Genomic DNA, 11,102 nt, shown 5'->3' on the forward strand with positions numbered 1-11,102 from the left:
AGGGAATGTCTTGGAGATTAATGGTCATTTGAGAATCCTTCGGCTGATCATTATTTCTTAACAAACACCCTATGCTGAGGAAATTTATATTTTAAAAAGGGAATGTAACTTAAAAACAACCAATCTGAAATAACATGAATAAGGATTTCTGGTTTTATTTATATGCCTTCAGTTTTTAAGAAATAACATTCATCTTTTGTTGTTCTGTTATGCTTTATTTTGCTAATTCTGCTTGTTCTTGACACTTATCAACAAGAAGTAATGAGATATCAAGAACTAGTGTCCATTCCTGTTTGCTGCTAAGTAAGTTTGTAAAACCAAGCTTATGGTTAACTTAAGATGATAAGCGATCACACATTTTTCATGTTTAAAACTGAATGCAAAAATAACTGTTTTGCAGGATGAGTGCTAGGAGAGAAAATCTGTCACTTCTGATCCTGTGGTTGTCTAAATTACCTTTTTTTTGTTCCCAGCTCTTTGAAAAACTCTCTGAGGAGGCATCATCAGAAGTTTCCTATTTGCTTAGGAATCAATCCAAGTGTAAAAGTTTCCACCATGTTAGATGTTGATTTAATTGGAGATTCCCTTACAGCGTTTTGCTAGGCATATGTGCAGAGCAGTAAAGCAATAAAACAAAACAAAATGGTCCAGAAATCATATAATTCAGCAGTTGTTTGTTGTTCCACCTGCAGTATGGAATTGGTACAAATTTTGTCCTTATATTTTGAAATTTGTGAAATTTTGGTTGACCTTGGCTGGCTGCCAGGTGCCCACCAAACCATTCTATCACTCCTCCTTCTCAACAGGACAGGGGGAGAAAATACGATGAAAAGCTTCGGGGTTGAGATAATGACAGAGAGATCACTTACTAATTGCAATCATGGGCAAAACAGACTCGGCTTGGGGGAAATAATTTAATTTATTGCCAAAAAATTGTAACAGAGCAGGATAGTAAGAAATAAGAACAAAAACTAAAAACACCTTCTCCTGCTCCAGCGTGGGGTCCCTCTCATAGGATACAGTCCTTCATGAACTGCTCCAATGTAGGTCCTTCCCACAAGCTGCAGTTCTTCAAGAACTGCTCCAGCATCGGTCTTTTCCATGGGGTACAGTCCTTCAGGAACAGACTGCTCCAGTGTGGATCGCCCACAGGGTCACAGGTCCTGCCAAAAAACCTGCTCCTATGTGGGCTTCTCTCCACAGGCCCCAGTTCCTGCCAGGAGCCTGCTCCTGCGTGGGCTCTCCACAGGCTGCAGATTCCTTCAGGGCACATCCACCTGCTCTGGCACGGGGTCCTCCACGGGCTGCAGGGTGGATATCTGCTCCACTGTGGACGCCCATGGGCTGCAGGGGGACAACCTGCATCACAGGCTGCAGGGGAACCTCTGCTCTGATGCCTGGAGCACCTCCTCCCCCTCCTTCTTTACTGACCTTGGTGTCTGCAGGGCTGTTTCTCTCACATTTTCTCACTCCTCTCTCCCAGCTGCTGTGCAGCCTTTTTTACCCTTTCTGAAATATGTTATCACAGAGGCGCTACCAATGGGGCTGGTTGGCCCAGCTTTGGCCAGCGGTGGGTCTGTCTTGGAGATGGCTGGCACTGGCTCTGTCTGACATGGGGGCAGCTTCTGGTGTCTTCTCACAGAAACCATCCCTGCAGTCCCCCCACTACCAAAACCTTGCCACGTAAACCCAACACAATAACATAACTTTACCCTTGTTTTATTAGCTAGAAGGGATGATATAGGTGAAAAGTTGTGCTAAAGGAAAGCTCTGCACTAATCAAATATTTAGTATTAGTGCCTGAGAATTCTGGCCTGTCTTTAGGACCGACAGGGAAATAGAGGCAAAAATGATGATTTTCCAGAAACATATTGAAGTGGCAGCTGAAGAGTTTTGAACTCTCTGGCAACTTCAGAACCTTCCAAATCTAGACTTGTCTATGGGAATCTCCCTTTGGTGGAAAGGAGTTTCCCAACTGTAGTACTTGATCCAATTTTCACTGTCATCCCAGAGACATTCAGGATCCTTGTTTATCTCATTTGACAGCATTTTACAGTGGTGCTTTGTCAGCAAAATGCTATGTATTCTCTTTTGCTTATACTTTAACTTTTCCCTTGACATTGAAAAGGTACAAAGTACAGGAATCATATCTTGTTTACTGTTATCTATAGCCTTACAGGAAGGCAAAAGACACGCATTTCAGAAATAGTATCATACTGATCCTAATGTCTATGATACGATTCTATACATTTGTGTGTCTGTATAGGTATACACACATACATATATATGTATACACACACAGGTTCATATACACATAGAAAAACACAATTCCATTTTTTTGTGATTATATTTTAAAAATATTACACTAATTATACCTAGATAAAAAGTTTCTGTTTAAAAAATTTATTCATGTAGCATTTAGTGTTATTTCTTACATTCCATTTTGCAAGGTGACTTTGAAGCATGTTCATTGGACAGAGAGTTTACACTTTAAGTGCATACAGCTCACGATCAGGAGATACATTTTACATTTTTATGTGGGCACAGAATCCCTAAAGTAACAGCTAGTATCACTGGTAAATTATTTCTTTACGCTGTATATCCGAAGCTACAGACATATAAATGCAAAGTGTGTACACATTCTGTTAGAGATATTTTCATTACTGAATGTAAATTGCATTATTTTCACCAATGCTTATTCTTCAGTTTTTGTGCAAAGATCAAGCAAATCCAGGCTCCTTTTCCCACTATGTGTCTTTTAAATTGGACATATTTTTAAATGCAGCATTTTGTACCAAAAATTGCTGTTCCAGAAGAAATTCTGAAGAAAACATAAGGCATTATTAGATTTTACTGTTGAAGAGCTGGCAATAAAGGTAAAGAATCTTGCTTTTGTGAAATGTTTCTGGCTTGTGCTTGTTAAGCTTTCCCTAAAAGTATTTAGTTTGCATGAGGTATGACTACCCCTTCTGTGTTTCTGCATTCACTTATGCTCTCAAAGCCTTTTGATCCTAGCTTGTTTGTACCATCATTCTTTCTGGTAGTACAGTGCTCCTCAAAGCCATCTTTATAGTAGCCTTCAAGCTATATTGTACACTTCTAAGGGAATCTATGCTAGGTATGAAGTACAGGTTCTGTGATGGGGTTTGTGAATGATAACTGTAGGTTTTTCCTCTCATGATGTTAAGTGCCACGGAGAGCTTTGAGAAGGAATGGGACTGACCTACCCAACTTTCCAGGCAGGAGCAGAAGATTTGCATGTGGGAGACATGTCAGGCAGGCTCTGTACCACTGTTAGTTATACATCATTTAAATTCCCTTCTTTGAATCATCGTGTTAGTTTGTCACAGCTATTGACAGCTGCTATCTGATCAGTCTGCTAGTGCCAGTAGTATCTTGGCAACAGCACAAAAATAGCTTTCCCCCACTTGTGAGTAAGACTAGTCAGCACTGACAGATTAGAAACGTGCTAAAGACAAAATAAACTGATATTTTGGGCCAGATTTTCAGCCTTACAACTGTGCTGCAATTATTATATTGTCCAAAGCAGCTGATGGAGGATTCCTCCAGAACAGGAGAAAACAGCTTCAGGATGCCATATTTTGCTCTGTAGCCTTTTTGTTAGGTGTGAGTGTAAGGGGAGGCTGTTCTGCATGGGGGACCCACAGCTAGGAAGGTGAGATTTTAGCTGGCTGCTCACAGCCAGCTCCAGATAGGAGAAAGCAGTGTCAGCCAAGCCTTGGCCGGCTTGGGAGTTTTTCAAGAAAAAGCTGGGAGTCACTAGCAGAGTGTCTCCACTCCTCCTTTTGGGAGATCTTCTAAGCTGAGGGGTTTGCGCTTGTCCCTGCCCATGGGACAGCGTTGCCCTGGCTGCTCCCCGGCGGGGGGAGCTGTCTGTGGCCTCTCCTCTCCCTCCTTTGGATCTTTCCTTTGCAGCATGTTAGTCTGGGACTGCCAGCTGGCAGGTATTCAGGGTGCCCAACCTATCTGAAGCATCCGGAAAGCTTCACCCTTCCCACGTGTGCTCCACACAGGCAAGTCCAGACCCCACAACGGTGTCCTGCCCAGCCCCCTGCCAAGTGTCAGGTGTGTGGTGTTGGGTGCTTACCCACAAATTTGCCCATGATTTCCTGACCGCCTCAGCCCCTCCTCCCCTCCAGCTGGGTGAGTGCGATGTCTGCTGTAATCAGGCTATTTCTTTGCCTCCACAAAACAACAGTCACGGCAAGTGGGAATATCCTGAGGTACAGTCCCTACTCAGGCTGGTGAGAGAGATGTAGTGGGCACTCAGCTATTGCTGTTTGTATCCCTGGGGCCGCAAATTTTTGATTCATTTCTTTGGAAAAAAGATGTATTCTCTTGAGTGGACTTGCATAAAACACTGGAAAAGACTTGGGCTTTCATCTATTAGGGCAACAAGATATGGTTGAGAGTTAGTATTTACTAGTTAGTTAGTATTTACTAAGCTAGAATTTACTGTACGCAATGAATTTATCTTAAAGCTACCAACCAATTAACCTTAATTAGGATTTGATTTCATATAATAGTGATTACATGTTACCTAACCCAAGGGAAAGGCACACCTTTATTCTTCTAGTTGGAAAAAAAAAAAAAGTCTCTGGACTTCTGTAGGAGAGATGAACCATAGTCATACTTCCTCTTTTGGGACAAGAGATGTCTAAATATATGAAAATGTTTTCAGAAATTTCTACATATAAATCTACTCCTTTTCAAAACCTACATTCCTTGACGAGACTATTTTGCTTCAGCCCTGAATCCTCAATTAGGTCTTGCCAGACATCCTGCTGAGAGTTTGCATGCACATTCATTATGTTTTGTTAACTCTAATCGAATCTGGATGGCAAACCAAATCTATACATAACATTTTATTCAGTTTGTTTTCCCTTTGACTCTAATTTTAATTCTAATGCCTGAATAACTTCTGTGTCTGAGACTCACAAGCATTTTTATTTGACAGTGACATAGTCCCCTTAGAGAGGTTGTAAAAATGGTATCAGCCGATTCATTTAAAATCAGACTGGACCAAACTCTCAGGAGCTTACTGTAGGGAACTATCCTGCATTTGGGATGGCTAAGAATGACCTCCAGGTCTTTCCTCTATCTGCTTTCTACTATTCTTTGATTTGCTATGTTCACTGTCCCAGTTTGTTAAGCACAGGCAAACATTTCTTTAAAAAATAAAGTAAAATAAAACATTTCTGCCAAATGTTTTTTCTTTTTTTTCTTTTTTTTCTTCATATCTTTTGTTCACTTTAGAAAAAGTAATTTCATTCACATAAAGAAGATCTGTTTATTTGCTTCATGTGTTAATTTCTTCACGTCTTGAAAAGGTAGTTCCTAAATGTGTGTTTTTTCTTTTGTCTTGTTTTGCAGATTTATTCCAAAGCATAAACATTACCATGGGTATAAAAATGATTTTGTGCTTTCTTTAAAAAAAAAGCCAGAATGCATATAATAACTTTTCACTAATGGATCCAAAGACTGAGGGAAATTGGGTGCCGAGAAAACTTATTTCCTGATTGAGGTTATTCATTACCAGTAATATATAGATAAAAAATCACTCTACAAAGAAGAATGACTCTGTTTGATGTATCGTTATTTCTGTTTATACATATAAGCATATACATAGCAGTGACCCTTCCAAAACTAAGCAGAAAAAAACATTTCACACAGGGAGCATAATTCACAAACTGAAGACATTGTAAATATGATCAGGTTTTAATTTATGTTGATTTTAGTATTATCTGTAATTGCTTCCCCAGAGGGCAAAGTTTATCTCAAATTGAGTTCAAATGTAAAAAATGAGGAAAAAGTCAACAAGGAAACCGTGACCCTAGGCCTTATTTCTATTCTTGTTGAAGTCAGCAAAAAAAGATCGGAACTGGATCTTTGTGTTCCAAGAGCACGAAAAACAGCGCAACTGGTGAGTTAGGCAGACCTATGCGGTTTTAACATTCTTGCCTTTTGCCCAGAGACTGAATTCAGAGTGTAATGAGAGAATAGCAAATTCCCCCATAAAATGTAAATGTGTAAAGAATATTACCAAACTCTTTCATGTATGTTTTATTCCCATGTCCAATTAACACTACTACCTTTGGTGTCCAAAAGAACCAGCCACCTTAAGATGTGTAGCTGCTGAACGTACTAAGATTAACTTGTGCCCATGTATTGCCAGCTGGCGCGTTCATAGCAAAAGCAGCCAGTCCAGTTGGAAACCAGCCAGATGGCAATGCTACCACAGCATAATACGACAAGGCTTAGAGCTGTGGTCCCAGGACCCAATCCTCTTAAAATTTATATATGTGCTAAAGTTCATGGGCTACTTCCATTGATGTCATAGGACATGTAGTGTCTCTGAAGGAGAAAAGTCTCGGAAACTTCTGTGCTCTTGGCAAGCTGATGAGACTCCTAATGGTAAATTTTTAGGTTTAAATAATATTTAGGGTTATGCCTTGCATTAGTTCAGACATTCACCAGATGGCTAAATCCTTATGTTGAACTTTACCCTTTTTGTTTGAATATCTCTTTGGGAGTTAAGAGTTCTGTGAAGTATGTACACAGATATTGTGGCATACAGTGTTATCCTTTTCTCCCTTTCCTCTGTTGTTTTGTTCCAGTCCATTTTAAGGCTACAGTAGGCCCAGTGCAACATAGGAGCTCTCCATCCACTAAACATCCCTAAGAACAAAGTCTATGGTGATTACCGAGTTTATGTATTTCTAGGACACTGCTTCTGGTCACTGGAATGTAACGTGAGGTACAAATAACTGGGTCTAGTTTCTATCTGCAAAACAAAATCCCTTCCAAAGCTTAGTATATCAATCCTGAGAATCAAACTATCAACTTTACTACATCATACCATCATTTTCTGTGGTTATGAATGTAATTGAGGAACAGAAAACAAGGGAAAAAAAAGGAAGCATCGTAACAATTTACCATTTAACTCTTCAGAACGTAACTATGGATTTTTTTTTCCCCAGGTGTGAAAAGAAGTGACTTCCAGTTGTGAGAAGTGTATTATGGACTTTGTCAGGTTACTCACAGACTGGTTTCATTTAGGATTTCTTAGTGCAGGTCTGGCATTTACCCATTGCACTGTTGTGCTGGAGGTCTGGTATCCCATTTCTAAACTGTCTAAGCTGTTTTCTTTTAGGACAGCAAAGTATTAGAATAGCCTGGGTTGTTTGGGTTCTTTTTTTGTTTTTCCCTTGCAATTTTGCCTTACTGGATTATTTCCAAAGGAAAAAGTTTGAGTTTTTGAGGAATCAATAAGTAAATAAGATTTGTTTGCATGCAAGTTCCACACCCAGCAAATTTGAACCACAAACATATATGTTTGCACCTCTGGATCAGAAGAAACAGTGATTTGATCATCTGAGGCTATTGAAGAACAGTACAAATGATCTGCTTCAGGGTATAAATTCTGGATATAAGTCAAAACTTTCCCAAAGTGCGGGAATATTTTTTTTTCCAGATTCATTGTTACCTCTGGATCAAAGAGCTGTTAAGATGAATCAACTGGGAGAAAAGTTCAGGGCATGCCTCCACAGATAGGAAATTTCACTGACACAGGTTTGTTGCACACCTGGAACCCCCCTGTTCTCCATGATGCACATAGGTCCTAGTAAGAGCACTAGGACGGCGCTGAGCATGAGCTGATGAGGCCTATGAGACTCGAGGTACCTCAAGCACCATGCAGAGATACAGATTTACTGGGGAGTCTCTGGGGACTTTCACATGGCTTTTCTCCCTCCATTACCACAAGCCAGAGCAACGCATTCTCCAGTGCCACATAGCACAGCTGCGTGTGTGACTAGCTCTAGGTGCAAATAGAGCAGATGAATTTCTCTCCATCACTCCATAGATGTCTTCTCAGGACCTTCTTTTGCCAAGGCCTTCCTTGTATAAGCTTGCTCCATTTATTAAATTTGCTCTGCTCTGGAAAGTTGCTGTAACTTGCACACGAGCAAAGTCTTTTCATACTACCCAAAGTTCCATCTGCAATTTGTGGTGAAGGGAGCAGATGTTGTAAGAGGACAGACCCCTTCTTTTTGCAGCAGCTGGAGGCTAGACTTTGTGGTGTTCCTGTGGTGCATTTTAGTGAAAGGGAAGGTGTTTTCTGAAGAGGAACAGGCAGTCAATCTTGAAGCTGGCATGATCCATGAGACGAGAAGCTGTGCAGGAGTGGGAACACAGAATGCTCTCTGCTGACCTGCAGTTCTGTGAACTCTCTGTAATGGATTTAGGTATTGATCTTGGAGTATTTATTCATCTTCAGGTTTTCACTGAGCTGTCAGGTTTCATCTGAATTAACAAGTAAAATTTCTGACTTGCTGTGTTATGATTTTTTCATGAGTAAATATACAATGCCATGATAATACTTTTGTTGAAGTCTTTCTTCGTACCTTACTTCCTGCATGTTCAGATGATGAAGGATTTGGGGAATTTTTTTACTGCTCTTTTATTTTTTTTTTCCTTTTCATTTTGAAAATATATTAATTCATGCTTAAATCCACAGAAATAAGAAGTCTTTGAATAAATGCTCCTAAGGATCTCTAAGTGTTCTCTCCTGTGGCTGGCACATTAACACTCAGAGTCCCATGCGACTATATAGGTTACATACTAAAGCAGTGCTTTAGATTTGAGGCCAAATTCTGGCTAGTAGTACATACCAGCAAATCCACAGCCAGTAATGTAGAAATGGGCCACACAGATTCTGGCTCTTTGAAGTATCACAGAGATGCTGTTTCACAAGCTTTTCATGATCACACCACAAAAGAATATTACACAGTGAGGCCTAGAAGCCAGAAAATAAATCTGTAAAAATGTTTATTAATATACAACTCTGGAATGGACAGTCCTTTTCACAGATCGCTTATTTTAGGTGGGGGGGTTTTTTGGTTAGTTGGTGTGGTTTTTTGTTGTTTGTTGTTTTTTTGGTTTTTTTTTTTGAGAAAAGAAAGCTAGGAAGGGGGAAGATCAAGGAGTTTGGACAGGAGCACATGAAGAAAAGAGACAACATTTTTATTGAATGGAGTGAATTCTGATCCTCTGTTCAGGCAGATAGTTCGTAGTACAGATTAACTCTCTGTTGATGCTTCTGCAGTGAATCCTGTCCCTGTATTTCATGTTATACTTTAAGGTACAACAAAGCAAGCATCCACTGTCAGACACAACTGTCAAGGCAGAAATAAATGGCCTTTCCTCAGTGACTTAAAAGCCATCCAGATGAATCTATGAGCACATTGAGCAAGACCTGGCCTGGCAGTAACTATCAAAACATGACTCCCTTAATGTGACCTTCTTACGTGTACCAAAAGGACACTTTAGGTTAGAATGAATTTAGTTTCTTACTTACACATCAGTCTATTTATAGTTATATCTAGTGAAAGAGACAGTTTCTCTCTCCATTTTGTGCTAGGATGCCAGCACTGAGAATTTTGTGGGGAATTGTCAAAATGTGATGAATCATTCTTAAAAGCTGAATTTAAGCTATGTATTAATTTAATGTCAACCACATTTATCTTACATTAATACTTCATCCTCAGAATTCAGTTTTGCTACTTGCAAGAGGAAAAATAAAGCTAATGAGATGTAATCATCAAATATCCGGCATTTCCTTTTTTCTTTCCATTATCATTAACTAGAATTTATATTATATGTGTATGTTGTGCAATCTAATTACTTAAATTGCTCAAGATATATTCCAGCCTTTTGGGGAAGTTATGTAATGGTTGGTTGTATTCAGCCTTGCTTCTGTCCTCATTGTGTTTTATTTACCAGAGTGACCATAAAAGTTCTGAACCTTGTAGAAAATTATCTTTTACATATTTTTGTACTTAGTCTTGAAGCTACTGATGACTGTCAAATAAAGAGAACTCCTGTTCTTTTTATAATAAAATATTTATCTGTAGGTTCAGAAAAGAGCCAGAATATTTGAGGAAAGCGTAGTATGCATATTATATATACCTATCCACAATATTGTTCATAAATATACACATATATATGCATACTTATATGATCTAGCTTCAGCTTTCATAGTTCTACTTTCTTGAACAGTGATGAAATTGAAGATTATGGGATTGCAAACACAGAGAAGATTAATTTTCTATTGGTCTAGAAGATGCTTCAGTGTAATGTTAAACTACAGTTGTAGCCATGTGGAAAGCTCCCTTCCAAAGTCATTATTGGTATTACTGGGTGGAAGATACTGTATGCATATTAAAATAGTTTTATAAAGGAGAAATGGCAGCTTTCAATCTGAAAGGAAGCCAATATGGAGGAATACTTATAAGGTATGTTAGACTAGTGAGGCAAAGACTGAAAGAGAACGTTAGTTAGCAAATACTATGCTAAAGTTGGGAGGAAAAAAGAGTTTAGGCCACATGTAGGTCTCAAGCAAGTAAAATGCTGTCAAATATTGGAGAAAAGATTACTAATTTAATCTTACTGAGATTAAAATACATCACAGATAACTCATTTCGTATGGAACTTTCCCTACTACAAATATCATGCTCTCTGTAAGTATTCTGCTAAAAATGTATGTCTTCCCCTTCCCCAGCCATAAAATACCTCATCACAGCATTGCTTCTTATGTATGCTATATAAAGCTGTAAGCAAACACAGATTCCAGAAAAAGATCTTGGCTTTGACATTTGCATAACACAAAAATATACTGCCTTAGCACATTGAGAAGTTAGCAGAAATCGATGAAGTTTGGATTCATTTTGCCCACTTTTATAAACAGTATTTATTTAAATCCTTTAAGATATTCAGCTGGATCTGTCTTTCATGAGTCTGTAGCTCTTAAATATAAGAATAATCCTTTGGGCTAAACTTACAAAAGTATTTTGATATTAAAATGACTAACTCTTAGATGTCCTGCTACCTACTGGAATTATACCTTACTCCATACACAAGGTATGTTACAAATCAAACTCCTGAGAACCTGAATCACAAAATCCATAGTGAAACATGAAGCAACCTAGGGTAGCTAATAGGAAATTCAGAAGACTTGGGCTACAGCTGGGTGCCATTTTATATATGCATAGATGTGTCTTTGCATAATTCACTGTGGCCTT

This window comes from Aptenodytes patagonicus, chromosome 1 (genome assembly GCF_965638725.1).
Source record: "Aptenodytes patagonicus chromosome 1, bAptPat1.pri.cur, whole genome shotgun sequence".
NCBI lineage: Eukaryota > Metazoa > Chordata > Aves > Sphenisciformes > Spheniscidae > Aptenodytes > Aptenodytes patagonicus.